This window comes from Triturus cristatus, chromosome 12 (assembly GCF_964204655.1).
Source record: "Triturus cristatus chromosome 12, aTriCri1.1, whole genome shotgun sequence".
Lineage (NCBI taxonomy): Eukaryota > Metazoa > Chordata > Amphibia > Caudata > Salamandridae > Triturus > Triturus cristatus.
This window is the reverse complement of record NC_140595.1, coordinates 314,003,634-314,027,004: the sequence shown is the minus strand read 5'-3', so window position 1 is coordinate 314,027,004 and position 23,371 is coordinate 314,003,634. Positions and strand designations below refer to the sequence as shown.

The following is a 23,371-nucleotide window of genomic DNA, read 5'->3' as shown; positions in this document are numbered from 1 at the left end:
GCAATAATCACCCTCGGATGCCTGATGCGTGTTCAAGAGAACATAGGGTAGGGACAAGTAGTGGATGCGCCAAAGAGGCCACTGATACTTGAACTGGGGTAAGAACACAAAGTATGACTCCAACCAAATCACAAGACTTGGAGTCGCCTTAACAGCAGGCGTAAGCACAACACAATACAAGCCTGAATCTGGAATTAGCAGGCTGACATATAACACGACACAACTCAAGCCTGATATGCAGGATTTGGAATTAGCAGGCTTACATACAACACGACACAACTCAAGCCTGAACTGCAGGATTTGGAATTAGCAGGCTTACATATAACACCACACAACTCTAGCCAGAGAGGTTGATTCTGGAGAGGGATATCAAAAGGAGCAGTGCAGGCGATGGGGACTCACTAACCGTCAGCCAACCTCAATCTCCGAGGTAAGGAGAGAAGAGTGACGGGCGAACCCCGCACTGCTAATTAACACTTAGACCTTACTTGGCAAGGCGCAACACGCTCGGCCGCTCAGATGGAAGGAGCGCCAACACGCTCAGCCGCTCGGATGGAAGGAGCGCCTCTACGCTTCACCAGGGGGAACAGCGATAACAACCCCGGAGCCGGGACTCGTCTGCTTCGACTCGTCCGCGGCTTCGCACTGGAAAACAGGAAGTACGTTTAACCGGAAGTCAGGCAACAACAATCAAGACGGAACTGGGGCTCAGTGCTAGAACGCGAAGCGGCGTTTGCACGCCCTTCGCCGTTTAAATACACACTGCACACAGGGGCCGGACCGCGGGGTATGACAGAGTGTTTGCACTAAAATAAGGCCAGAGAAATGAAATGGTTTTGTTTCACATTAAGCTGTTTTAAACGTCTTCTTCCTACTATTCAAGATTTGGTTTTTTTTCTCTTTTTCGTGTTTCTTTTAAAATAGGAGGGTGTGGGTTACAGTGTGATGTTAAATGAAACTCTTTGTTTTTAATAGTAAACTCTATTGTTATTTGTATTATATTATTCCTTGTTTTATAAAAAGGGAGATGTTTGGTATTGTGCAAGCTAGAGGCTTGGGATATTATGAGGTCACTGGAGCTATGTGTTCTATCTTTCAGTTGCTCCATTGCCCCTTTCATGGATGGATGTACTCTCACTGAATAAACCACCACCAACTCCATTTCAACTTGCTTAGTGTCATCTTTACATGGACATTATGGTAGAGGACTCAATGAGGGAGGGTGCCAGGTGAATGCCAGGCTTGAACAAAACATGCCTACCCACTTTTAATGAGAGTTAAATATCCTCCACCTTCTTGATGAAAAATGTGTGGTATCGAACAAGTTACTTAGCTTCAGTAACACCTTATCTGGTAGAGACTCTATCTAGCTGCAGATTCCTTACCTTAGAATTGTCCCCAGGCATCAGAATGGATCCAGAAAGTTTTCTTGAGCAGTATCCCTGCGCGCTGGTAGGTGGTGTTGTTCGGCTCCACGTGGCGTCATCCGCACCAGAAGTGACGTGCACAGGCCTGTGTAGGTGCCACCCCAGGGCACTGACATCAGTTAATTCTGGTGACTGTCCATACGAGGAGTACGGAGCCATGAAGTACACAGATCACTGGGGTGGAAAACTAGGGTCCTGAAAGGAGAAAGCCCGGTCCTAGAAATCCATTCGCAGAGCGGGGAGGATGGATAGGTCAGTAAGGAATCTGCAGCTAGATAGAGTCTCTAACAGATAAGGCATTACTAAAGGTGAGTAACTTGTTCATCTAATACAGACTTATAGCAGCAGATTCCTTACCTTAGAATAGATACCCAAGCAATACGTCCCTGGAGGTGGATGTGCAGACCAATTTCCCACGAGGAAGTCCTGCATGACCGAACTGCAAAATGGCTATCCCTATGGACCTGACTGTTCAGGCAGTAGTGCTTGGTAAACGTGTGCATGGAAGTCCAAGTTGCAGCCTGGCAGATGTCCAGGACTGGATCTCTGCATGCTAATGCATTGTTTGCATCTTTAGCACTGGTGGAATGAGCACATAAGTCCTCAGGGACTTCCTCACTCCAACATAACCCACGAAAAGTTGGTTGTACACGCGGAATTCTTGTGTGCGATTAAGGTAGAACAATGCTCTTTTTGGGCCCAGACGGTGAATTCACTTCTCTTCCTTTGAGGGATGAAGCATAGAGTAAAAGGTAGGCAGAGTGATGAATTGGCCAAAGAAAAATGGAGTGACCACTTTCGGGAGAAAGGAAGCTCTTGTACGAAGCACTAGTTTGTCTGGGAAGCTGTTCAGAAAAGAAGGCTTGGATAACAAGGCCTGAAAATCACTGACCCTCCGGGTAGGTGTTATTGCCACCAGGAAGACCGTTGTGATGGTAAGGAGCCTGAGAGGACGATTGTGCATGGCGTCAAAGGGAGGGCACATAAGAAAAGTGATGACGAGATTGAGGTCCCACTCGGGCATAATTGAGAGAGAAGGTGGAAACAAATGTTGCAAACCTTTCAGAAACCTATGTACAATAGGGGATTTGAAGAGGGATGGCTGATCAGGCAAACGCAGAGAAGCTGACATAGCAGAGAGATAACCCTTCAGAGTGCCCAGAGCAGAGCCCAGCTGGACAAGGGGAAGAATGAACAGGAGAACCTGAGAAGTGGAGGGGTAGAAAGGGCATCAATTTGTCTATCTGTACACCATGCTACAAATTTTGCCCAACGGCAGCATGCAAAACTGTTGACATTGCACATTCTCAGCGGTGGCAAACAGATCGAACCAAGGCTCTCCCCACTGTCCAAAGACAACTCGCACCACCTCCGAATGAAGATGCCTTTCGTGATCCGTGAGGCATCTGCGGCTCAGTTTGTCCCCTTCAGCGTTCAGAGAGCCTGCCAGATGTTGAATCACCAGGGATATGCCCTGCTGTTCCAACCATGTCCAGAGATGCAGGACGTCTTGCAAAGGGCCAACAACCCCACCCTGCTTGTTGCAGTACCACATGGCGGTGTTGTCCATGAACTCTTGTACTAGCCTTCCCTGGATGGAGGGTAGAAAGGTTTTCAATGCCAATTGGATCGCTCGGAGCTCCAACAGGTTGATGTGGAGACCAGAGTCCTCTGATCACCACCTCTCTCACCCCAGGAGTGACACATCTGTCACTACTGTCAGATGTGGTTGGAGAAGGGAGAGGGGTCTGCCACTGACCCAATCTCGGTTCGTAAGCCACCACTGCCGGTCCTTTACAATTTACTCCGAGATCTGGACCATATCAGATTCCCCTGATGCTGCGTCCACTGGAACTTCAGGTCCCACAGCAGAGCCCGCATATGCCAACGGCCATGTGTAAAAAGCATGAGGTCATGAGGCCCAGCAGCCTCAGAATCAGTCTCACCGAAATCCAGGATAGAGGCCACAACATGGGTATCATAGCCTGAGTATCCTGGACTCGCCATTCAGGAGGATAGGCCCGAGACTACACCATGTCCAGAAAAGCTCAGATGAAAGGAAATGTCTGAGAGGGAGTCAGGTGAGGCTTCGGCACATTGATAGTGAACACCAGCCAATGCAGGAGGTCCACCGTAGTCTGGAGGTGGGAGACGACTGCCTGGGGTTCACCCACCTTCAAAAGCCAGTCGTGGAGATAGGGGAAGACTGGCATCCCTGATCTCCTCAGATGAGCTGCAAACACCTCCATCACCTTGTTGAACGTCCTAGGGGCACTGGTGAGGCCAAAAGGGAGCACAGCGAACAGAAAGGGCTTGTGGCCCACCGTGAACCGCAGGTAACGCCTTTGGGCAGGCAGGACGGGAATGTGAAAATATGCGCCCTGAAAGTCCAACGCTATCCTTCAGTCTTCTGGGTCCAGGGCAGACAGGACTTGAGCAAGAGTGAGCATCTTGAACTTCTCCATCTTGAGTAAGAAATTGAGAGAGTAAAGGTCGAGGATAGGACGAAGGCCTCTTCACTTCTTGGGCACCAGAAAGTAGCCAGAATAGCAACCATGACTTAACTCTGGCGTCTGCACCCTCTCTATGGCTCCTTTGGCCAAAAGAGCTGTCACTTCCTGGCAGAGAAGGGATAGGTGGTCCTCTGTCAGCTTGTTGTAAGTAGATGGCATGGATGGAGAGGAAGTCTCAAAAGGGAGGGAGTAGCCCCTTCTGACAATCTGCAAAACCCACCTGTCTGATGTTTGGACTGCTGGTGGGGCAGGTGATGGCAAATCCTGCCGTCCACTGGATTCCCATTATGATAAGCGAGCAGTCTAGGAGGGTTTGCAGACAGGGAGACAGCGGCTGCTGTGGGGGCGGTGGACTGACCCGACCACTGGGTACCTGACCCATGGGGCCTGATGGGAACCACGTCTGTCGTCACACAGAGGCTGGAAAGCTTGCGTGAGGCAGTGTCTGGGTGGTTAAGTACATGGTTGTATGGCGCTTTTATGGCTGCGAAAGACGGATTGAGGGTGACTAGGGGCCACAGAAAGGGCCAAGGACCTAGCCATAGCCCTGCTGTCTTTAAAGTGCTCCAGCTCCGAATCCACCTTGTCTCCGAAGAGACGGGAGTCATCAAAGGGCATGTCAAGGAGTGATGACTGGACATCTCCAGGAAAGCCAGTAGTCCTCAACCAGTCGAGGCCTCGAAGGTCCACTGTTGATGAACCGCTCTACCTAGTGAGTCCATGTCTAGTCCACATCTGATGGTGAACTTAGCTGCATCTCTCCTGTTGGCAATTGCCCGTTGAGAGTACAGCCCGCCCTCCTCCGGGACTATATGAAACACCTGCGCAACCTAAGGTAAGGAATCTGTGGCTAGAAGTCTCAATCAGATATAGGCCTTCGCTTTCTGAGCTAAAGTTCTTGTCCACACGTTGTTCCCCTGGAGCTAAATATGATTTATTTGTTTCTGACTAAACTTTCAATCCGGATTCTGCAGGTCCTCCACATTTTGGGCTTGTTGGCCTCATGTATCCTGTTGTGCTGCATGCTAGATCGTTATGGCCCTTCAGTGGTGCCTGAGAAAGCAGTGGCTCCAAAATCAAGGAAGTCTCTCAGCTCAGGGAAAGATAAGCAAGTCAAACAGAAAATGCTCCTTGGTTTGGCAGCAGGGCACTACACAAGTTCCCTCTGCCTCCCCAAAGCAATCAGTAGTATCAAGGCCAGGCCTAATTACATACTTGGCCACATCCTGGCCGTCCTGAATGGTTTAAACCAAAGGGTTCCTGATCTCCTCCTAGACCGACCGGGAGATCTCGCTGGCTATATCTTAGATGGAGTGCATATAACGGGCTAGTATATGTTCAGGAAAGACCTAGCCTGGCAGTTCGGGCTGGATTGTGCCTATTAGAGCATGGTGAAGACTGATTTGGATATGGCTGGGTAAAAACTGAGGTGGCATGGTTTGGAAAATAACGATGATCTAGGAAGCGGCCCAAATAATTACCAGTGGCTGAGATGAATTCAGGTTTTCCAACATTAAAGAAAAAGCTGGAAATACAATCATGGGTAACGAAGGCCAACAACGAAGATGGGTGGAGCACTTTGAAGAACTGCTGAACCAGACTGGGCCTCAACCAGATATTCAGCCAGCTGACAAGAACTTGACAATCGACTGCAGCAGACCAACCAAGGAAGAAATATTGCAAACCATCAAACATCTGAGAAATGGGAAGGCAGCAGGACTTGACAACATTCCTGCAGAGGCACTGAAGGCAGACATTGAAACATCAGTAGACATGCTCTACCCCATGTTTGGAAGGTTCTGAGAAGAGGAAAAGGTGCCATTGGACTGAAAGGGCAGATAGCTCATCAAGATCCCCAAGAAATGTTACCTGAGTAACTGCGTACACTACAGAGGGATAACTTTTCTATCAACCCCAGGCAAAGTGTTCAATAAAGTCATCCTGAACAGAATGAAGGAACAAATTGACACTCAGTTGCGAGACCAGCAAGATGGCTTCCGCAAAGATAGATCCTGCACAGACCAGACTGCAATACTAGGCATCATCATTGGGCAGTCGATGGAATTGAACCACCCTCCCCCCATGTCAACTTCATCGATTATGAGAAGGCATTTGACAGCATGGACAGAGAGGCCCTTTGCAAACTCGTCCACCACTTTGGTGTGCCAGATAAACTCGTAAGAATCGTTAGGAACTCTTACTAGGGAATGACCTGCAAGATAGTCTATGGAGGACAACTCAAAGAAGCCTTCAAGTGAGGACTGGAGTCAGCCAGGGTTGTTTGTTCTCACCTTTTCTCTTGCTGCTGGCCATGGACTGGATTATGAAGACACCCACAGCAAGGAGAAGAAATGGGATCCAGTGGACACCTTGGATGCACTACTACAACTTGGACTTTACAGACGACCTGGCCCTAATCTCCCATACCTATCTGCAAATACAAGAGAAGACTGGCAATGTGGCAGCCGCATCATCATAACGTGGCCTCAAGATTCTTGGGGGAAAAACCAAGACCCTGAATGCTTACATAGCCAGCACAACTGCAGTCACTCTTGCAGGCGTTGCACAGGATGTGGTTGCGGCCTTCGCCTAACTGGGCAGTGTCTTAGAACAGCAGGACGGCACAGATGCTGACATCAATGCAAGAATCAGCAAAGCAAGAGCTGCCTTCATTCAGCTAAAGAAAATCTGGAGCTCCAAGGACCTAACACTGCTAACCAAGATCAGGCTTTTTAACACCAATTTAAAATCGGTCCATATGTATGGAACAGAAACTTTTGGGACAACAGTAACCACCACCAACAAAGGTCAGCCCTTCATCAACACCTGTCTGATGGAAAACCTCCAAATCCGCTGGCCAAACATCATCAGCAACAACGACCTATGGCAGCAGACTTTCCAACTTCCTGCATATGAAGAAATCATGAAAAGATGCTGGGGCTCGATAGGTCACACCCTCCATATGCCTGCATCAAATACCACCAGGCAAGCCCTGACCTGGAACCGTCAAGGGAAAAGGAAAAGAGGAAGACCAAGAAACACCTGGTGACGAGCATGACTGCAAGGTGATGGGTTACACCTAGAGTCAGATTGAAAGAAAAGCCCGGAACATTGATGGCTGTAGAGTCGTGATTGATGATCTATACCCCAGGAAGAGTTGTAGGCATAAGTAAGCAAGTATTCCATCCATAACTGTTTTGTATACATCTTTCAGTGTTTGGCAACACACAGCTACGCTTCGCTTCACGGTCCCAAATCGCCTTCGTGTGCATGAGGGCATATTCTTTGCATGTCTTGGAGTTGTGCCTTGAGCTCATACACCTCATGCGAGTCTTTCAGAACCCCGTTCAGAAGAACACAGGTCAAGCTGGATTTACTAGCCCCAACTGTTGGGGTTGAGACCTTTTACTCGGAATGTCCTGGGGCCCTATCTACTATGGATCCTGAGAAAATGGTCCAAGTACCCCTTCCACACTTGACTCTCAGTGGTAGCGCGGGTTGAGCAGTCCAAGGCTTCTCTGGCGTGGGAGTGGAGGGCGGTAGACACAGGTGAACACAGATTCACAACTCAAAATACATTCAGCAGCAGCGATAAATGATTGTCCAGTCAAATACTTGATTTTATGAAAATATGAGTATATACAAGGTAGAATATAACATTCACACACAATACACGCTGTTCCCTGAGGTCAAGGCTCTAATGTGCCATAGGCGGGACCCTGAGTCCCACCCCCCTCTTGGTATGGGCAGTGGTTATTCCTAATTCACTAGGGGCGATATTCAGGTTAAACCCCACTAGTAGTCCAGGTCTCAGGAGTCCCAGGGAACTGGTGCAAAGTTACTGGTGCTCAGTCGCGGCTTGGGCTCTCATGGTGGCTTCCTCATTCAGATGACTGTCTTCACCAGACCACGCTCCTTGGCTTGTCACGGTGGCCCCCAGTGGCATACGGGGTCACCATCCTCACGCTATACATGGGATATAGCCCAACTAGCTCAGGCAGCAATCTTCACAGCAGCCCCACCTGACATATGAGTGTCGCCGACTTAGCTCGCACATGAGCGGTGACCTGATCTGTGTGGCAGCATTCATGGCTTACGTCACGGCAGACCTCTTGCATCCGGGGGTCGCTGACTCTTCCTTGCATACGGGCAACGACCCTGACTACAAGGATCCAATTGCCAAATCTCCAACTGGACTTTGCTCCCTCCAAAACTCTCCTGTTCCTCAAAGGGCACCCTGGTCTTGGCAAGCAGGCAGATACTGATGCTTCAGGCTCCACATGCAGGTGGTCTTGGAGTCCTTGGGTGATTTTCCCTCACCCAGATAGGAGACTGGCAGACCTTGGCCCCCAGTTCAGGTCATAGGCAGAAGTCTTGTAGAATATTATGAAGATGCTTCCAGGTAAGATTTTAAGCCTTTTTATTAAGCTTGAGGAATGAGCCACCAACTCCTGCTGCCAGCCCACCGTTACTCCACCAGCAAACTGTACAACAGAATGCAACCATGGAGACAGAATGAAAGCGGCGCATGCAGTTTACTTTGAAAGATCACAACACATCCCCCTTACAAAGGAAACAAGAAGAAGGCAGAATAAAACAAAAACAACAAAAAGAAACTGTAAAAAGTTAATAAACAACTTGCACAATTGTTACAAAACATTACAAATTTTAATATAATTTACTCAGTAGAAGTAATGCATTTGGTGAAAGAATTAAGACATTTCATAATCCTCATACCTTTTTGGAAGATGACATGATCTAGGAGGGTGAGATGAAGAGTCTCTGTTGGGAAAGCCATCAGAAGCAGGTGATACATCTGAACATGATGGAAACATAGAATTATCACCTTGAAACTTCACCAACCGAGACATACTCCATTTACCACCATCATGTACAGTGACAACATTTTTGTAAACTGCAACAATAACAAATGGTCCCATGTAATCAGAAACTCCTTTCCTGTGCCAGCGTGGTCTGTTGACAAGTACCCATTGTCCAACTTCCCATTTTACTACCTTGGTAGATTTTTTCTCATCAAATCTATGTTTGTACGAGTCCTGATACAATTTGATCTTGTCACTCACCTCTTCCCCACTTAAAACAGAACCTTCGATAGGAGGTAACCAATTAGGATTAAGCTTAGATGGAGCGATCCTGCCACACGATATATGAAAAGGGGACCTTTGCAAAATGCAGTTAACAGTGGTGCAATGAGCCCACCATGTGTCTCTCAAAATTCCTTTTAAAGGCAGTCTCGACACCATAGCTCTCTGCACACATGCCTTGATTACTCTATTCATGCGTTCAGCCAATCCATTGGTTTGAGGCGAATATAGAGCAGTTCTCTGATGCACTATACCATACTCATTCAAGAATTCATGCATTTCCTGTGAAACAAATTGGAGACCATTGTCTGTGACAATGTACTTGGGAAATCCTTCAGTGGCAAATTCATCTTTAAGAAAATCAGTCACCACCCTAGTGCTCACCGAACTGACACACCTGGTGGAGACCCATTTGGATGAATAATCCACCAAGAGGATCACAAATCTCTCACCAGGGCCTAATAGTTCAAAAGGACCCATCAGATCTAAACCCAGTTTAACCCATGGTTCCTTGGGAACATCAACAGGAGAATGTGGAGGATTGTTGATGACTCGGGACTTATCACATGACCACACTCAAAGCACTCTTTGACCACTTTCTCAACTTGTCCATCCATTCTTGGCCACCAATACATTTCTCGGAAACGAGACTTAGTAAGACCTCTTCCTAAGTGTCCTTCATGGGCCAAATTAATCAACTTTGATCTAAGTCCTTCTGGAGGAATCACTCTTTCTCCCCGCATGAGTTGACCATTGGAAAGGGTGAGTTCACACCTGACCGCCCAAAAGGGGAGTAAATCAGAGTCCATACTTTTGCTGTTCGGCCAACCTTCAATAACGAAACGTGTTAATGTAGGGAACAAGGGATCCTCTAGTCTGGAACTCTCCCATTCACTTTCTGGAATGGTAGACTCCTTAACCCAAGCAACACAGGAAATATAATTGTCAACGAAGTTCTCACTGTGCTCAACGGGTAATCTAGACAAACAATCTGCCACTTTGTTGGCCATGCCAGGGAGATATTCCACAGAAAAGTTGTACTCTTCAAGACCTTCACTCCAACGCTTCAGTCTAGGAGTGAGTCTTTCACTTTCAGTAGAGGAGAATACTTGTACTGAGGGCCGGAGATCAGATCTAACCAAGAAAGGAATGCCCCATAAATAAAACTTGAAATGCTTGATACCCCACACTATAGCCAATGCTTCCCTTTCAATGCAAGAGTACTGTTGTTCAGGTTTTTTTAAGACTCTGGAGGCAAACGCCACAACTTTTTCTTCACCACACTCCACTTGAGAAAGTACAGCCCCAAGACCACTCAAACTGGCATCAGTAGTAAGGAGTGTCTTCTTCTTGGAGTCGAAATGACCCAAGGTAGGCATTTTGCCAATGGTTTGCTTGATAAGATTGAAAGCAGAGGCACACTCAGGGGACCACGCAAAATGCAAACCTTTTCTTAGTAACACTCTGATAGGTTCAACAATGGAGGCAAAGCCTTGAACGAATTTAGAATAAAATTCTGCGAGACCCAGAAAGGACCTAACCTGTTCCTTGTCCGTTGGGGTTGGAGCATCAATAATACTTTTAGCTAAGTCTATCTTTGGTTGAATGCCCTCACCCGATATCACATGCCCTAAGTATGTTACAGAAGACACACCAATTTTACACTTCATACGATTGACGTTTAAACCACTGTCAGCCAGCTTGCGAAGAGTGCTTCTCAAAGTTGCATCGTGCTCAAAATCATTCTTGCCATGAATTAAAATGTCATCCTGGAAAAACATGACATTGGGAACTCCTTTTAAAACCAATTTCATTATCCTTTGGAAGCAAGCAGCCACGGAGGCTAATCCGAACGGCATTCTGATAAATCGAAAGGCCCCCAGTGGTGTGACGAACGATGCGAGGTGTCTGGAATCTGGATGGAGGGGAACTTAGTGGTACGCGGAAGATAAATCTAGAACACTAAAGACCTTTGCACCATCAAGTATGGTAATCGATTCAGAGATATTAGGAAGTGGTTGACGATCTACCCATATCCATTTATTTAGGCTTTTCAAGTCCACACACATCCTAATACTCCTCCCTCCATCCTTAGGTGCCAAAACCACTGGGGCCAACCATTCTGAGGATTCGATTTCCTCAATGATATTGTGGGAAACTAATCTTTTTAGTTCGCATTCAAGAGGTCCCAATATCATATTGGGAAACTTTCTGACTTTATGCACTACAGGTAAAGCCTTTTCCTTGAGTATAATTTGGTGCTCAAAATTTTTAAGTAGACCTAAATCATCAGAGAAAACTTGGGGAAACTCATCAAAGAACTTATTGGATGATACATTGTGATCTACTAACATGACTTGTTCTGAAGGACATCTAGCATTAGGGTTTAAAATTATGCCCAAGTCTCTTTGGTGCCTCCATCCTAAGAGGTTGTCACCACGTTTTGCCACATAAATTTTCCCAATTGTCTCTCTACCCTTAAAATGAATTTTCAAAATGACATAACCTGTTACATCTATGTGTGAACCTCCATAACTTACAGGATTATTGTCAGAAGGAGACAGTTCGAGATCAGGAAAAGTCTTGGCCCAAATTTCATTCCCAATCATGGTAAATGGGGAACCTGAATCAGCCAAAACAACAAACAATTTATCCCCAATCATCACGTCACACTCAGGCATATGAATATGCTCAACATCTACCGCACCATCATTCCTTACGCTTAACATTGTCGTTTTGGTTGAGACATTAGTTCCAACATTCTCATGTGTGACCTCAACAGTGCATACCCTCCCCCCAGATTTGCATACTCTTGCATAATGACCTTTGATTATACATTTTAGACAAGTAGTATTCCTAGCATAACATGGAGGATAATTGGATGAATGATTGTTACTACCACATCTGTAACATTTCATTTTCGATAAGTCTGAAAATGTTCTTGGTTTAGGACCGCGGACAACTTTGGAAACACTATCCACAGATTCATGAGGATTACAAGATTCTTTTTAGGTTACTTCATGAATGCTGCTAGGTGTTGGAGTGTCATCTGAAGTGGTTTTCTGAGCTTTCATTTCTTTGAACCAATCAGACGTATTTCCCATTCCTTCAATGGCCACCGCTTCTTTGAGTGAAGGATTTTTGGAAATAAGTTTTTCTTGCACTCTGGAGCTGTTAGTGCATCTAACAAGTTGGTCATGAATCAGTGAGTCAGTTAAATCGCAAGTGCGAGCAAGAGTTTTGAGTGACGCTACATAGTTGCCCACTTTCGCATTATGTTCCTGGACTCTCATGAAGAATTTGTGTCTTTCTAAAACAACATTGATACGCGGTCCAAAATATTTTTCCAACATTTTCATGGACATATCAAAGACATCAAAAGGTTCACCACTTCCTTCACCAATAGGAATTACGTCAATGCTTTCATAGATATTGCGTCCTTCAATCCCTAGGTTGTGAAGAAGAATCGCTTGTTTCCTGTTAGCTGAAAATTTCTCTCGCAACCAGATAAGAATCAAATAATAACTTCCATTGTTTCCAGGGTAAAAGCGGTTCGCCTTTCTCACAGAAAAAAGGAGGTGGTTGACTCATGTTGGATGCAGTCATTACAAGAGGAGAAAGAGAAAAGAAAAAGAAAAAGAAAAAAAAAATAATGTTCCCTTGACTTATTCGGTGAAAAGTACTACAATTGTGCAGTTGAGGGAAGAGAAACTGCGTAGAGTGTGCTAAACAATATGCAGATTTGATGGTATAGAATTAAAGTATGCGACAGACAAGCAATATACTTATCTAGATGGTCACTAGAAGATCGAGTCAAAAAAAAAAAGAAATTTGTACGCCATTTCCTTATTTGCCAACAGTTGCATGTCACTAGATGGCAGTGTTGTCAAGATCGTGATAGCAACTTGTAATACTTTTAAGTGGTTTGGTTAGACGTAGATCGAAAATAAGAAAGTCTTTAACAAAGTTGTAGGTAGAGAAACATTCAAATAAGTATAAGAATTGTCTGTTAATCCAGGTGTAGGCAAAGGCAGCTTTTACTGGAAATACCTGAATTTCTCAGTTTTTCCCAAAATGCGATCATCAGTTGATCATGCCGAAGTTCCGATGAGTCTCCATGTGTGTGGTTGTCAGGGTAACAATGATAAACAAAATGGCTGCATGCACGCACGTAATTTGGATGTACGTGACGTGCGTGATGACGAGCTGAATGACGTGTGACGTGTGACGAAGTTCAGCACGTCTCGAGCTGCGTCTCGAGTTACTCACCACAGGAATCGGAGAAAAGCTTTGAAAATGTCCCAGATTGGCAAAAATTATCAGAATGGGACGGGAATCATTGAAGGTGGTTCGTCGAGGGCGGCGGAATGACATTGCTTCACAGGTCTCACAATGACTCGTCGTGAGGTGAAGTCATCCGTGGGTTCGCCGTGGGTTCGTCGATAATAGGGATAGGTGGTGGCAACTTGTCCCCAGCAAGTCTCGCTCGTCGCCAGTATTATGAAGACGGTTCCAGGTAAGATTTTAAGCCTTTTTATTAAGCTTGAGGAATGAGCCACCAACTCCTGCTGCCAACCCACCGTTACTCCACCAGCAAACTGTACAACAGAATGCAACCATGGAGACAGAATGAAAGCGGCGCATGCAGTTTACTTTGAAAGATCACAACATAGAACTTGTCATCGCACAGGCCAGCTGGCTGCTTAGCATTTGGCTATTTTAGGGGCCTCAACCTCCCCATTCTAAAGTCTATGTCAACACATTAAATGTGATTTAGAGTCTGAATCTTTAAAGTTTATGTTGGGGGCCTGCTTCCTTTTGAAGTGCCCTCTCCTCTGCCCTGCCCTTCCTCCAGAAAGCAGTCTGTTCTTCTTTACTCGCCCTTGGCCCGGGGGGGGGAATTGTGGAGACCTGCCCTGGTGGCCCCCTTTTATTCCCCCCCCTGGCCCACGAGCGCGCCCCCTGATTGGGGGGGGGCTCGCTCCTGCCTTCGGGGCCAATCCTGGCACCCGTCGGCCTAGCCCTTCATTTACATACCCGTGGGGGTGGCCGGGGGAGGGGCGCCGCCCCCGGACGGCGTTTTGCCCGGGCCCCTATCGGGTCCGGCTTCGCCTACCCGGCCCGGGCTCTGACTAGAGGTTCACACCTGGATGTCAGCTACAATTAGAAGCTTCAGCCCTACTCTTGATGATTCTCCTATTAGCCTCATCTTCCTGAGATGTGATCGGGCCCCTTCCTAATGAAGTCTTTCTGAATCAAAGCTCACTCCTTGAAGTGTAATGAAGAGCCTGACTCTCCCTTCCTCCAGTGTGTCCCACCCAGTTCACAAGAATGCAGCAATCCACAAATCTATCTGGTGTGATTCCTGTACCACCTCATGTTCCACCAGTCATCCCTGGGTCTCCCAAAATGGAACCCAGAGTCTTCCATGAATTGTACCCTTCACTTGCACACTAACATCCCTGCGCATGTATAACACACACACTGCACAGCACTACACTCCAACCCGATGTAGGCCAAAGGTGACTTAAGCACACAGCAGCAGAACTCCAGTGACACTGGTAATAAGGACCTTGTAATCCTACCGGTTACTACATGCTATGCTGCCACCACCGTGCTTGTGCTGCTTAACTCCTGGCAAAGGCAGTAGCTTTTCACCACTGTGAGGGTATCACTTTAGGGCGCCCCTCTCGGTCCAACAGGCCCACAATCCATCAGGCAGGCCTATGTCATGGCGCACACACATGATCTATGTTTGCCCATGACAATAAAAATCAGCATTACGGATTCAGACACCAACACAGTTGGGGCAACCAGGGCAGGAGTGCATGTCCATCACCATGCGAGGGATGTTCCCGTCCCAACAGTGTCCATCACCAACATCGGTTTCCAACAGTCCTGGCACGATTTGAACCGACATCGGTGGGGACATTATTGCCTTGCACACTGGAAAACCAAAATTTTAATGAATTCATCAAATGATGAAAAAAGGAGTGGAGCTTGAGATCCGCAGTTAAAAGTGTGGCAATAAAGTAACTGACGTCATTGCACAGGTGCTTATTTGCGGTTTCAGTCCGTCACGTCCAGGGCGGAACAGTGCTAAAACAGAGCTGCACTGCACCACCTACCCGTGCACAGGAGCACTGCTGTGAAAAATTCTGCATCAAGTCTGACACCTGGACAATATTCTAAAGCTGCGAAATATGCGATTGGAAGTATCCATTGGAACTTCTATTCTGTTGCCTAGGGCCGTCATTTGTGGATCTGTTTAGGCTAGATTGCTCACATGGGGACATGATGGCCCACGGCTGTTGGTCCACATCAGAACAATGGCAGGGCATTAGTGTGCTGGAGTTATAGACAGTCTACCTTTCCCTCGCCAGACAGTGAAGGCAATTAGATGTGGTCAGCAACAGGCCTGGAAGCACAAAGAGAGTGCAGAGCTCGGGTACAACTGATATGCAAATTTGAAAAAGGACATTAAGAATGACTGGCGCGCCACCTTTAGCAACCTGACATCTTTATCTGTGGCACTGTCCCTAGTCCCTGTTAGACTGTCTCATGTTTGAAAAGGGTTTAAAATGAAGAGCAACTCTGGATCCGTGTCATAGAGCACAGAATATGGAAATGGACATCAAAGCCCCAGGGTGGTGCCATTACAGCTCCATTACATCACATCTAGGTATCTAAAGGCATGGAATTGGAGCTGTGGTTCTACCAATCGATGCAGAAATACTCGTCCAACTTACTTGGGACCAGTCTGGCGCCTGGGGATATACATAAGGCAACCAATCTATAGCTAGAAGTATCCATCAGAAAACCTGCCACCAAGTTGGTCTAGACAAGGTGCAAGTCCAAATTAATTTCATGTCTGATGCCTTAAACCCCTTTGAGCTTTGTCTTTCTGATGTTCTGCGCTTTCCCTTGATGAATAAAGGTCATCAGTCACCACCATGAAAAAGTATCTGGCTGCTCTCTCTGCCTTCATATGTCTTTCACTGTAACGCTCTTTGTTCAGGTTGACCTTAGTGTGTTTATTTGTTGAAAGTCCATTTTATTGGTTCCCTGTCACAACCTTTATTAATCTACAGTTGAATTTAAACTTGGTGTTAACCTTTCCTATGGCTTCACGGTTCGAACCGAGGTCTTGCTGCTTTGTTCACTCGCTTACTCTGAAAACTCTATTCTTGGTTACATTTACTTGTGCCCTAAGGCTCACCGAATTGCAGGAATATCTGTAAAAAAGTATCAATTTAAGAAAAATGTACTTTTTCTCGGTAATAGTATTTACGTTCTTCTCGCAGATTCCTCAGCACCCTCCCTTCTCCGCTTACGAATTAGAACATTTTATGGTATGATCCCAAGATGTATAATGCTATCTGTGCCATTATTATTAAGCTCCATTTCTTAAAGTTTTCATTGGGCTAAAAAAAATGCAAGGAGATTGTGCCATGCAGCATATATAGTTTATGTTGTCACATCCTGGGCGCACAGAGTTGACTTAAGTCACAGCCACTTCCTGGCGGCAGTGGAGTGCTATTGAAGAGGAAAACATTTTTGAAATTTAATCCAGCCCCTAAAGGATAGTCATATGGTCAGGAATCTGCGAGAAGATAAAGTATTCACCAGAAATATCATTACCAAAGTTGTCACTTTTTCTTTTAGTCCAGACAGCAGGAGACAAATCGCAATTAATACAAATGAGACTAATGCGGTTGCAATGATGAAGAGCTCAATGAAGATTAGGAGACGTATAGGTGTCAAATGTTTTGACTGAATTTTCTGTTGTTTTTTTCTGCTCTAAATAACTAATACACGTTTCAAATCAAACTTAAAGTGATATAATGAATGTCCACTCTTTTTTCCAAGATAATTAGCCATTTCTTTTCAACGTGTCCTGCAACAAGTCTATTTCTTCTTTTTTTCAAAGAAAAAAGAAACCCAAACCACTCCAGAAGTAATTAGCCCTTCAGATGTTTGAGGGCTTTGTTGTGTCTTCAGTCTGGCACAAATATTGAGGAGTAGCTCCACCTTCCCATTATTTTGAAGGTTGTAAAAAAAATTGCTTCGGCAAGCTTGTGTGATGGATACATTTATTTTTAATTTTTTGTTGCAAGATTATGACAAGATATATAAAAAGAAGGGGAAGAAAAAAACATACTGCCATGTAAACGTGGTCATCAAAACAATCATCAAATACAATTTTAGTAGGACAGTATGGATGCTTCATAGCAGGCAGGTGCATTTAAAACAGGTATACAACCCGTTTTTAGTTTTAATGCTTATCACATGAAAAAAGGATTCTTATTAAAGAAAATGTACTGTTGGCTTTGAATTACTGTAATATGAAGACATAGTTTAAATACACAAGGATGAAAAAAAACAGGAGAAAGAATGTAATGTAAAAAGCATTAGGAAAGTAAACTAATGCCCATTTGCCCTGGCACGGAAGTATATTTCTTTTTAAGTGGGTGTGTTCATATAATCGAGAAAAATGCTATCACTCACAGTGCAAGAGAAACAGTAGTTGAAGAGGGTTGACCCACTGCCCTATGATGAATGCTGTGGTTGGCAGACACAAAACATTATTGACTTTTGAACTGACCAATCAATGAAGAAGGCCAGAGTCTCTCCATGCATTTACATATGCATGTATTTTTTAATGATATTTTTTATTACAGGCTGACAATACAACTCAAGCTGAATCTAGGCCATAGCAAAGATTCTGATTGCTTTACCCACATTTTGTGTTACAAACAGTATCATGCCTTCATGCGTACTTGACTTTGAGTTCATGGCCTTGCAACAGATCCCACCGTACTGATAACAGCCATCAAAGCAGTGGAGAGTGTCTTATCCCAGCAATCTGTATTAAATTTCCCTTTAGCCCCAGGGCCTTCATGCAAAGTAGGCAGGTAGGAAATCAGCTAACATAGTTGGGCCATGATTGTTCATAGATAAAAGGCCCAACTCTTTGGCAATGTTTCTTTGGTGTATTTCAGCATCATGAGTGGAAACATATTAGAGCTTGATATTATCAATCTCCAGCACATCTTTTCCAGCAGAGTTCTCAATGGTGGAAAAGCTCTGAAAAGACCCTTCGGGAATTCTTTAATAATTATTTGAAACCATAAGGATGGTTCCTTTGGAAATTGTCTGTATTTTGAAATGGTCGAAAGGTATACTTTAACCAATCTGTGTTTCAGTCCTGATAGAGCAAGTTCAACCAAACAGGGATTGAAGGTGAAATGGATGTAATCCTTTCAAAGACCACCAGACACAAAATCTCTTCCATTTGAAAACGTAGCTTTCGTTGTTAGACATTGCTGAGGCTTGCTCTAGAATTTTCTACAATCCTCTGGAATTTTAACATTGTGAACTTCATTTAATTCAGGAGCCAGTCCAATAACAGAAGGGATCCTGAGTTGTTATGTGAGATATGCTCTAGACACAGAGAGGGAAGATCTGTGCTCATTTCCAGTAGAATATGTGTCCATTCCACTATTAGAAAGTTTGTTAACCAGTGGTGTCTTGGCCAGATTGGTGCAATTAGTATTACCCGCCATGGTTCTCTCTTTATTTTTGCAATTACCCTCGGCAGTAATGAAGCGATGTAAAAGCTTATGCAAATAGCTTGCACCATCCTATCAAAAAGGCATTCCTCCATGATCTTGGTTGCGGATGCCTGCTTGCATAGCATTGGTATATTTTTGTTATTTTTCGTGGCAAATAGGTCTATCTTATGTTTTCCCCACAATTTGAATATATTCTTGAAGGCGCTATTGTTCAGCTCCCTTCCATGGCAGTCCCGCAGTGTTCTGCTGAGACAATCGCCTGATCCTTTTCTACTCCTGGAAGATGTTCTATTCCTACTGCTACCATTGTTAATTAGCCCAATGCCATAGGTCCTGTGCTTCTGAGGATAGGATCTGAGATCTTATACCTCCCTCTCTTGATGGTCTGTATGATTGTTGCTGTTGGGAGCCATAATACTGACGGTACAGTTGTGACTGATAATCACTGTATTCTTCCCCTAACTCCGCAGAAGGGCTAAGGTCGCCTCTCTGGCAATGCTCTGAGCAATGTGGGTGTTTCAATACCTGCTTTGATGCTCCGGAGCGTATTATCCACATGCTGTGCAAAAAATGATTCTATGTCCGGACCGGAGGCTTCGGATTATGCTTTATCTCTCTTCGCTTTATTCTTATCAAAAAACACAGCAGCCAGAGAGATTTCACAGTAATCATTGAACATTAACCATAGAAAAAACTACAACTCCCTACAACCAGGGAGGCATGCTCTAATATAGTCCATCATCTGTTTCCATTGATCATTATTCAAAGTCCTCTGTCTGCCTCCTCCCTTCCTCTTTCTTCGCTGCTTGGCAGCCAGTTAATTGCTCTTTGTCTTCTCTTGTCACCTTTATACGTTTGGTAATCTTTTCTGAGGTGTAATATTGTTATTGCGCATTGTTTTTCCTTTGTTAACACAATGGATTGTATTCCTTGACGTTTCTCTTTCAGAGCCCCTGGCCGGCCGCAGGAACGCTTCTCGCTCCTTACGCGGCCGGCTTCCCTGGTGGTGCGGCGTCCTTTGAAGCAGCTAGGGGGACTCGTCCGTCTCGTTGCTCTCGCGTCGCAGCTTTTCCGATGAGTAGCGCACCGCAAGAGTAACGGTCATCGAGCCTTGCCCCTGCTCTGCCTCACCGGGACGTCCGCATCGCTGACTGTATATCTGCATATATTTGAACGCCCCGGCGGGGGTCCGTAGTACGGTATTGTAACCGCGTTCAACGCGCTTGTCAAAAAAGCACAGTAAGCACCTTGTCAAATCCCACGCATTGCGCGGGCGTCATACACGATTCTGGGCACAAATTCTATCATTTCAACGCGCTGGTGGGCAGACACCCGGTCAGGTTGTTCCTGAGGGTTGGCGGGCGTTGTGGGTTGTGGTCCAGCCCTATTTGTAACCATTTGGGCTACCCTAATTCTTGCTGCCTCCGGCCTGCCCTAAAAACGTTTTTACCTGCGAGTTTGCGTGTATTCTTGTGGTTGTTCGCAGACACTTTGAGTTTGTTGTTCCCTTTGAGTACTTACCTTTGTCGCAATGGCTGGTCAGTCTGAATATTATGAGGAAGAAGTTGAGGAGTACCTACCTTATAGTGATGATTTCTTTGACGCAGTTGATGATTCAATTTACCGGGTGGTTAATGAGGTAGTGGGACCTATGGAGCAACGCCTCTTGGACAGAATAGTGCAGGAATGTAACAAGTTGGCGGCGGCGCGTGGGGGCACTGCGCCGGTCCCCGGCGAAGGTCATGAGGGTGCCCTCCCACCCCCCAAAAAGCAGCGTCCGGACGGTGTGGATGTAGATGCCTTTGCGCGCCTTAAGATGGCGTTTTTAGCGAAGGCGGCCTCGTCTGTTCCCCTCACTCCATCGGAGGGACCGCCCCAGGATATCCCCGACCCCCATCCCCGGCAACGGACAATGACACCCAGGGGGATACCGATGAGGAAGCGGGGTCATCTCGTCCTTGGCGTCTGACTCCGACTGCCTCCGCGGCGGCGCCGGAGGAGGATGCAGACATGCTGAATCCCGACGATATCATGCATCCCCGGTCCTCGGACTGGGTCCCGGGGGATAAGGTTGTTCCTTTCCTCGCGAACCGTCTCCGCAAACCTCTGGAGAAGGAGGCGCGGAGTTGTTTGAGAGCGGAGTGTCCGAGACCCTCTTTGCCGGATAAGATTGCGTTTACGCCAGAGTTAGACTCTAAAATGGCCACTTTTTTGGCGAAATATGTGAAAGACCCCCGGAAGGGCATTGATAGGTCTTGGCGGTCCTGTCAGGACAAACTCCTTGTTGCCATCGGTCCAATGGCCAAAATCTTGGACATGGCGGAGGAGGCTAAAGTGACAGGTTTTACAATTTCTCCGGAAGTCCTATCTAAACGGGCCATCATTTAATTGCGCTCTTTCAACCGAGTGACGCCGCTCGTTGTTGATCAAATTAGATCCCAAACTTGGGGATCTAGCTTCTTCGGAAGCTGGGGCAGTGGCCCAAGGGGGCCTTTTTGGTGAACCATTCGTTAAAGAATTGGGGAAATTTGTGTCTACTTTTACCTCGTTGGACAAAGCCCAATCCAGTATTAAGAGAGTGTTTACCCAGCGGGTTTTCCGTGGGGCCGGTCGAGGCAGGGGCCGGTCGAGGCAGGGGCCGCTCGTCCGGCCGTGGGTTCCAGCAAAACCCTTCAATCAAGGGGACAAGGCTCTGGCCGTGGCCAATATAATTCGACCGCGAACTACACCAACTTTTATCCAACGCGAGGACAGCGTTTCAGAGGCCGTGGAGGTTTCAAATCCAACTCCGGAGGCGGAAATTCAAACGGTAAGTGTCCTTCCCGCAGATCAGATTCGTATAGGGGGGCGACTGGCATGTTTCAAGATGCTTGGGCGGCGTTAACTTCCGATGCATGGGTCCTTCAGACTGTTGGGGCTTTCATGTGGAATTTCCAGACAACCCTCGTCAGGAGACGCGGCCTCACCCACTACAATTCAGCCCTCGAGACGCACAGTTGATCGACGAAGAGGTCTCCGAGTTGCTCCGCAAGGGAGCCATTTGTCTCTCAACTCTGCACCCTCACGGTTTTCTCAGCAATATATTCCTGGTAAAGAAAGCCAACGCGGGTCATCGACCCGTAATCAATCTCAAGGAATTCAACGCTTGGTTAGTGTATCGCCATTTCAAGATGGAGGGAATCCATCTGCTGCGCGATCTGCTGCGACCATCCGATTGGATGGCGCGTCTGGATTTAAAAGACGCCTACTTGGTAATCCCCATTCATCTGCCCCACCGACGGTTCCTGCCGTTTTGTTGGGGGGGGTCTGGTGTACGAGTTCACGGCCCTTCCATTCGGACTTTCCTCTGTACCGTGGTGTTTCACCAAGGTGCTTCACCCTGCGGTGGAGTTTCTCCGAGCGCGGGGTATTCGCATGATCATCTACTTAGACGATCTTCTTCTGATAGCCCAGTCTCCTCAAGTCCTGTTGTTTCAACTCCAACAGACCGTGTCTCTTTTACAGGATCTAGGGTTTGTTATCAACACAGCGAAGTCAATTCTTCAGCCTTCGCGGTCAGTCACCTTTCTTGGTTTTGTGGTGGACTCCGTTCAAGCGACTCTGAGTCTTCCGTCTCGGAAGATGGCGAAAATTCATCACGAGCTCCGCCGGACTGCGTCCAAGCCGACTATCTCCCTACGTCACTTGGCCGGACTTGTGGGCCTTCTGTCGTCCTCGATCCAGGCGATTTTTCCAGGTCCCTTACACTATCGGGCCCTGCAACGTCTCAAGGCCTATCACCTCAGGAGGGGTCGGTCGTACGATCATGTAGTGCCGTTGTCGGCAGAGGCCAAGGAGGAAATTACTTGGTGGCTCACCCGTATGTAGGCATGGAACGGCCGTGCGATTTTCGGCTCCGTTCTGGATTTGGTCATCGAGTCCGACGCCAGAAGACTGGGTTGGGGTGCTCGTTGCGGGGATTTTTCCACCGGAGGTGTTTGGTCAGCAGAAGAGCAGGATTTTCATATCAATTGCTTAGAACTGCTAGCGGGTTCTTTCGCGGTACGCTGTTGGACCAAAGACAGGGTGCAGTCTTGCGTCCTTTTGAAGATGGACATCTCCGCTGTCCGATATGTCAATCGGTTGGGAGGGCCCCGTTATCGGGCGTTGGCCAACCTGGCGAAGGACTTTTGGGGGTTCTGCCTGGATCACCACATATCGGTGACGGCAGAGTATCTCTCGGGCCAACACAATCGGGTCGCGGACTGGCATTCCAGACATCTCTACGATTCCAGCCTATGGAAGCTGGACCCTCCGGTCTTCCGATGGTTGAACACTCTCTGGGGACCGTTTTCAGCGGATCTCTTTGCCTTCTGATTGGACAATCAGGTTCCAAGATTCTTCAGTTGGAGACCGGACCCGATGGCTCTTGCCACGGATGCCTTCCTTCAGGACTGGAGGGCGGAGCGCAGATATGCGTTCCCCCCGTTTTCAATGATAACGAGAACGACATCCCAGATCCGCCAGAAGTGTGCGGAGGTGACCCCGATAGCTCCCCTTTGGAGATCTCAAGGGTGGTTTCCGGTTCTTCTGAAACTTTCCTGGGATTCTCCAATTCTACTCCCCCTGTATCCTCAACTTCTTCAGAACCCGGACGGGGATCCTCATCATCTAGTAGCACAGGGGACGCTCTGACTCATGGCGTGGCGGCTTTCAGCCGACGGTGGTCGCTGCCGGGACTTTCGGGACAGGCTGAGGCCCTCCTGTCAAAG

The 23,371-nt window shown here is 46.8% G+C and overlaps 2 long non-coding RNA genes across 2 annotated transcripts in view; one reads left to right on the top strand and one right to left on the bottom strand.

Moving 5' to 3' along the window:
* The window catches only part of LOC146775957 (uncharacterized), a 48,811-nt gene extending 31,391 nt beyond the window's left edge, over positions 1-17,420 (bottom strand). The window contains exons 1-3 of the long non-coding RNA XR_014972020.1: positions 14,162-17,420; positions 13,096-13,927; positions 8,678-8,756 (exon numbers count right to left, since the gene is read on the bottom strand). This is a non-coding gene — a long non-coding RNA (uncharacterized LOC146775957). The remainder of the gene's footprint in view (positions 1-8,677; positions 8,757-13,095; positions 13,928-14,161) is intronic.
* The window catches only part of LOC146775956 (uncharacterized), a 31,317-nt gene continuing 21,369 nt past the window's right edge, over positions 13,424-23,371 (top strand). The window contains exon 1 of the long non-coding RNA XR_014972019.1: positions 13,424-13,561. This is a non-coding gene — a long non-coding RNA (uncharacterized LOC146775956). The remainder of the gene's footprint in view (positions 13,562-23,371) is intronic.